Genomic DNA, 7,400 nt, shown 5'->3' with positions numbered 1-7,400 from the left:
CATTTTATTTTTGCTACTGTTGATAGTGAACCTCACATTCCACTAATACATTTTACTCACATTTTATTAAGGCTAATTGCCTCTAAAGTCATGAACTTTCACAATGGTTTGGTTTTTCCCGTGAACTTTAAATATTGCGTTAAAAGTCATGAACTTTACCCTAGTGTGCCGATTTTCCAAGTCGGGTATTCCGGCTAAGCAGTGTGATGATGTTTGTATTTATGCTGACATAAAAGATGATTTAGATCCTGGGTGTGTTTACTCCTATTCTAGTCACTCTTCTTCTACTTCATTTACCCTAACCCTAATTTTTTTACAAAAAGATCTCCTCCTTCCTCACTCCAACACCGCTGCCGTTGCCGCCACCACCACCGCCTGTTGTCGCTCATGCGCAACACCTGCTCCTCCCCTGCTTCTCTTTCTCTCCCTTATTTCTCTCTCTTTCGCCCTCCTCTATCTCTCTCACTCTCGGCCTCTTTACGCCGCCGCTGCTGCTGCTGTGAGCGGCGACGCTCCGTCGCCCTCCGTCCCTTCCTCTGGCTGGCTCTGCCATCATCATTACCATCCACCGCCGACCAGCCCTCCCTCTCCTCCAGATACCACCGCCGCGTCTCTCTCTCTTTACCTCTTACTCCAACGTTTCAAAGGAAAGATCCCCTATTCTTACCCCCCTGCCAATTCACGTCGCTATGAAATCTAACCTCGTTCATCACTACCGTCCCCATTCACTTCAAAAAATCTAACCTCGTTTTTATGTCGAAATTGTCGGGATTACGATGTGAAATCGTGGTTGTTCGGATGATGATGTTCTCCCAGTGGTGATGTTCTTTCCAGCGGCGCCGAAGTAGTTCGCAAAATCGACTGAAATTTTAATTCATGAACATAGGGTTTTTAGTTTGAGAATGGAGGATTTTTAAATATATTCAGCGAAATTATTGTTTTTTTCAACAAACACAAAACGGCGTTGTTTTGTGTTGCGGCTGCCAAGTCACGCTTCTGGCTGCCACGTAGGATAAATTTATGCCGGAAAACTATCGGATCGGGTCGGATGGGAAATTTTCACAACCCGGTAAAGTTCATGACTTTTAACGCAACATTTAAAATTCACGGGAAAAATCAAACTTTTGTGAAAGTTCATGACATTAGAGGCAATTTGCCCCATTTTATTATAATACTAATATACTTTTTTCAATTTCATTTGTTCTTTCAATTCAATTTTTTTAGATCTCTTAAACCTGTGTCAGGTCAAAATAAGACACATATTTAGGGACACAAACATTTTATCCATTCTTTTTATAGAAAATATAACTGTTAGTAAGTTTTACGAAAAAATATGTTCTCCCTCTGTCCCATTAGAAAGGAAACATTTGTTTTTCTTGCACATGATTTTATGTAGTGTTGTTTTGTGAGTTAATGAGGAAAGCATAAAGTAATAAGGATGAAAAAATAGAGATGACATGTTTCCATTTTAGGAATGTTTCATTTCTAATGGAACAATCAATAAAGGATAATGTTTCATTTTTAATAGGACAGTAGAAGTATATATCATCTACTCTACATGACATAGTAGTATATATTCGATGAACATGCGCGTGAATATGTACACCCTCACTGCAGTAAAAAACTCTTACATTTCCACTAACATAATATATCACTATATCATAATATAAATCTTAGTGTCAAGCACGTAAATTAGATTACATATTAAATATAGAGATTAATTTAATATTGTATTAAAGGAGTGAGACACATGGCCATATACTATCACAAGATATGTCAAATTACATGATCTTTTGTTCTTATCTCATCATCCACCGTAACCAACATCCATCGTCGTTTTCTTATCCCTAGCAAAGAGAGACATGCTTTCAAATTAGAGTGGCATATTACATTAAATTCCCATGTTGTAAATGAATATTTGGTTAGATAAGTCTTTAATTAACGTAAAATATTTAAATAAAAAAATAAATATGTGATATAATTGCATCTGAGTGCAACCCCTATAAATAGGGAATCAAACAGCCCTAACAATTGTGTCCAAGAGAGAGACTTTGCAGAGTAAATCAAACTAGTTAGATTTTCTTGAAAAAAAGAAGTAAAAATGGTGAGCACTGAAGCTGCATTTGTGATCGAAAGCTCCGTCCCTTCACCTGTTGCTGCTTCCGTGGCTGCGGTTGCGGTGGCAGTGGCCGCTGAGGTTGAAGTGATCAAGATTACTAAGTCAAAGCTCACTAACATTGAGATTCAAACTGCTCCCATTCTCGATTTTGATAAGTATGCATAGTTTTTATTTTTCTTCAATTTTGCTATATTTTTTTTAAGATCTCTCCTTTCGTGTAAAATGCAGTGAGCATTTTATATGTGTTTTCCTTGTTTCTCTCTCTCTTCTACCATCTGCATATGGTCTCTCTTCATGTATATAGGAGTGTTCAGTTTGTTTAATTAGTGTTTGTGTTTTTGATCTATTGTGTGTTTTCTTTGCTTCATGTGTGCATTTTTCTCTTTATATTTTGACAAATTAAAGAAATATGGAATTATAATCTCAGGGGTGATCCCACCATGTATGAGGCCTACTGGAAATTAATTGGTGATGATTTCAAAATCACCATTTCATCATCTGAAGCCCTCAGCTACTTCGCCAACCCCAAGAGTTTCAGCTGGTATATGCTCCCTAAACTCGAGCAAGAAATCAAGAATCTCCACAATTTGGTCGGAAACGCCGTCGTGGAAGGTCGCCACATCGTGGTTGGGAATGGCTCCAGCCAGCTCATCCAAGCCGCCCTTTACGCCCTGGCCGAACCCCTCGACCCCCCAAGCCCCATCAGTGTTGTGTCCGCGGCTCCCTTCTACTCCGTCAGTCTTTAAATCCCCATCAATTGCCATCGATTGTTTCATTTTAGCTATTGTTTGGATCTAATTAAGTCTTTGTTGGTTGTAGTGCTATCCGCAGATAGCAGACTGTATGAGATCGAGGTTGTTCAAGTGGGGAGGCGATGCTCATGCTTACAACGATGACAAAGCCTACATAGAGATGGTCACTTCACCAAACAATCCTGATGGTGAATTAAGGGGCCCTGTGTTGAAGAGAGCCAATGGAATCCACAATACACGGCCATCACAAATCCTGTTGACCAAAACATCATGCTCTTCACCATGTCGAAATGCACAGGACACGCAGGGTCCAGGATTGGGTAGAGGACCTAAAAATACATTGTTTTCATGGCATTAAATGACATTGTTTATATGTGGTTGGTTTCAATTTTTTTTCTTTTTTGTATGTGAAGGTGGGCGATAGTGAAGGACCCTGATGTGGCGAAGCGGATGGTAAGGTTCATGGAAATCAGCACCATTGGGGTGTCCAAGGAGGCTCAACTCAGAGCTGTCGCCATCTTAGAGATGATCTCCACCAACAGCTGCCCGAGTAATTTCTTCGAGTTTGGGCGGTCTGTTTTGACTGAGCGATGGACGAAGCTGCGAGAAGCTCTTCAAGGAACTGATGTATTGCAGGTCCCTGACTTTCCTCCTAAACACTGTAACTTCAAACAAGACTATAACGAATGCCATCCTGGTAAAAAACATCTAGCGATTGTTTTGACTTTGTACGTTCGCATTGGTGATCGATATTGTATGATATTATCTATTTTGAGCAGCTTATGCCTGGATGAAGGCCCAAGAGGGAGTCAACCTAGAAGAGGTAATGAAGGAGGAGAAAATTCGAGTACGAGGAGGCGGGACTTTCGGGTGCCCCAACAATTATGCTAGGGTTAGTATGCTGGGCAGAGATAAAGACGTTGATTTGCTTCTAAAGAGGCTTCCCTCCATTTTTAAACGTCTAGCTTTTTGAACCCTTTGTTCGTAGCTTATATCTGTTTCAGCCATGTGGCCAAGTGATCTTGGTACTTTGGTGTTTGTAAGCAATAAAACAACTTTTAATTAGTTTTGTTAGTTTTGTGCTCGTCTGTTTTCATGACTACTCCAGAATTTCTGGGTATGTGCTAAAAATACTCCTCCTAACTTAATTCAGTAAAACCCTTTAGAATCTTATTATTCAAAGCCATATATCACATAAGTAAATAATTTTATCATCAACTCTCCAATAGTCAATTACGGTTCAATTTCATTCAATATAATCACTACCCAACCAAGTAATAATATCCTAGTTATTATCTATCCTAGAGTTCCACTTATCTCAACTTTGCTCTTATATTACTAATTGGTGGAGTATTGAAGAATGAGAGAGTGAACGTGTGTGCGTGTGCAATTGTTAATTCTCAATCCAACAGGTCTAGAGGATTTACTAGATCTCAGGGTCTAGGGGATCAAGACACTGTCGAAAAAGGGTCGTTGGGTGCACTTTACTTCTTCAAAAACCTCAACCCACTCTACAACTAGCACAGGGAACTAAAGGATCGATCCCACGAGGATGGATGTGTTACGAAACTGCATTTGGGACGTTTTGGAAAAGGGGTTGGCTGCTGCCACACAATTTGTGGGTCGAAAACTAAAACTACTGCCTCTGAAAAATTAAAAATACTCTACTCTATATACTAGGTCTAAGAAACAAGAACTTACGGAACATGCATGACTTGAGAAACAAAATTTTGATTGTTTTAAATAATTGTAGCTAACGGACTAGACAGACTTTCCTAAATTAGACAAACAGCAGAGAAACAGACAGTGGGACCAATTTCCTTAAACGACTAGGTTCTGGAAAAGCTGCAGAAAAGCATAAAAGACAAGCAGAGAGCATAGACAAAAGCAGATCTGATTATAACTACAACAAACTTAATCTTCTTCATGAATCAAACGGGAATATCAGAAAGAAACAGAGCATTAAACACCATGAAAATAGAGCAAACTTCACATCTAAACTTAAACACAAAATTAAAGATTAAACTCGACAGATCTACACTACTGGACCTAGTGGATGCAGAAACCGACAGAAAATAGCCATAATCATGCAGAATGTAAACAACAAACACCAGATCTACCAAACACAAGCTTAAATCCACCACGATTCAACAACTCCCAACGTCTTTGTACGTAAATCTACAACCCCCAACAACAAACCAACATATCTCAGCTCCAAATATCCAACAATCAACAATAACGAAAGAGAAATGCAACAAATAAACATCAACTCAGCAAGATCCGATAAAAACCAACGTAAACTTATATAATATGTAGAAATAAGTTCAAATCCAGCAGATCAAAGTCCTAAACTAAAGTTACGAAACTAAAAACCAACGAGTATTTGAAACGGAAAGAGAACTAAAAAAAGCAAATGTAAATATTGTTTCTTCGCCTTCACAAGGCGGTGTTACACAACAGCAACACGATGGAACCACCACGGTAACCGGAAATAACCCCATATCCAAGTGCGCAGCAACTGAAATGTGTATTTGAAGTGTGGAACTAAGGGATGAAACTAGGAGCCTCCAAAAGTGAGCTAAGAGAGTGTGTATGTCTTCCTTCAATGTTGAGCTCTTTATATAGGTGAGGCTTTGATCCCTAGGGCATCCTTTTGGTGAGTTAACGCTTATGCCCTTGAATAAGATGCTTTAAAAATCTTCTTTATGCTCCATTCTGCTCCTGTCGCCAACTTTCTGATTCTCCCAGGTCCGGACGACGACATCTGATTTTCACTTCAATTTCATCTCTTTTGCATCCGCCAGGTCAGGTAACACCAACTCCTAGGTCCGGTAGATTTATTACGCACCTGAACTCATGAACTCAGAAACATAGATTAGTACTCCAAAAATACCGAATTTTAACCCAAAACCGATGCATGAAACGAGGCTAATCAAGTATTAAAATGAAATCCATAATTCTAACAACAAAATTGGATGTTATATATGTATATGAAATCTCACACACCTTGGTGATAGGGAATGACATTCCTTTGCTTGGTAGTATTTTTTCCCCTTAGAAATCACTATTCCATTCCACATGGAAATAGTCATTCCTTCCAATTAGCTAAGGAATGATCATTATATTATATTTAAATTTAACATCATCTCAATTTTATAACAAAACTAACTTTTTTAAAATTTTAATAATTGAAAACACATACCACCACCCCACGTACACACACACACCACCACCACCACACGTGCACGCACAACACCATATATATACACACACACTCCACCACACATGTACACACACATACCACCACAAATACACACATATTACACCACACTTGCACACACACACATATGCACACACGCACACCACCGCACATGTACACACACATACCACCACAGAGGTTGAGATTTTCTCTCTCTAGAAAGAATTCTCTCTGATTTCTCTCTAGAATCCTCACTCTTTCTCTCTCAAGCTTTCCGCCCCAAATTCTCTCGCGTTCACTCTCCTTTGATTTTGGTGGATTAAATCACTTCGGAACTTCATCTACACATTAAATCGAAGAGTTTAATCCAAAAAACACCAGTTTTGGAGCAGATTTGAGGCCGTTCTTCGAAAAAACTATCTTCGAATCTGAAAATATTTTTCGGCAGATTGAAGCTTCTCCAGTCCTCCGGCGGCCTCCCCTCCACTCCAGTAGCATCGGAAATCACCCCTGTGGTGATTGAAGGTGTGAAAATCAGTCGGAGAGGGGAGGAAGTGATTCACGACGGTTCTTCATTTTTCCGGCAGTGAAGAGTTCTTCGTGGGTATTCCGATTCGGTGAATGTGTAGATCCTTGATTGAACGCTCCCTTTTCGATCCCAGTTGAACGCTTAGTCCAAAGTATACTTTGCCTCTTCCGGTGAAGTAGTGGCGGATTGATTAAGACCAGTTCTTTGGGTTAAAATCGAAGAAGGTGTATTCTTGTTGAAGATCTTCGCTAAAGCCAATTGTGTCATCTTTCCAGACTAAGTTTTCCTATCCCTTTTGCTTATTTAATCTCTGATTATTGTGCTTTGGGTAGCTTCAATTTACTTGGTTGTGTTCGTTTGTTTTCTGCGAAGAAGTTACTTTTACATTGCTTTTCGTTGTTCTTCGTTGGTCGATGTTGTTGTTCGTCCTTCATTGCAGATTCTCAGCAATTTCTTTCAACCTCGTGGAGTTCTTTGATTCACTAATCCTGCTTTGGAGCGTTTTCTGGGTGGTGTAGAGTTTGCGTCAGTTTCAACACTTAGAATTTTCTTCTAAGTGTTCTTCAACTTCGTTCTCTCCTTCCCTCCTGGTTTGAGTTTCTGTTGCTTTTTTGTGTTTAATTATTTAGGTTTGATCTTGTTCTTCTATTAGTACCCTGTTGCGATTGTTTTTTGGATTTTTTTCGGCGAATTTCTGGTGGTTTTGGAAGCTCCGGCGACCTCAAAGGTTGTTTGAATCGTTGTTGTTGCTGTTCTTACCTCTATTGATTTTCTCGGCGATTCTTCGCTGGAACCCTAGTT

At 39.5% G+C, this 7,400-nt stretch overlaps 1 pseudogene across 1 annotated transcript; it reads left to right on the top strand.

Moving 5' to 3' along the window:
* Positions 1 to 2,552: 2,552 nt before the first annotated feature.
* LOC125210496 (tryptophan aminotransferase-related protein 2-like) lies at positions 2,553 to 3,936 on the top strand (annotated as a pseudogene). The gene is made up of 4 exons (XR_016136374.1): positions 2,553 to 2,853; positions 2,939 to 3,191; positions 3,285 to 3,568; positions 3,651 to 3,936. The product of XR_016136374.1 is annotated as a tryptophan aminotransferase-related protein 2-like (transcript).
* The last annotated feature ends 3,464 nt before the right edge of the window (positions 3,937 to 7,400 follow it).

Source organism: Salvia hispanica, chromosome 3, assembly GCF_029641045.1.
Source record: "Salvia hispanica isolate PSC_SH4W2 chromosome 3, Shi_PSC_v1, whole genome shotgun sequence".
Taxonomy (NCBI): Eukaryota; Viridiplantae; Streptophyta; class Magnoliopsida; order Lamiales; family Lamiaceae; genus Salvia; species Salvia hispanica.
Note: the sequence above shows the minus strand (reverse complement) of the source record. Positions and strands in the feature narration are given on the sequence as shown.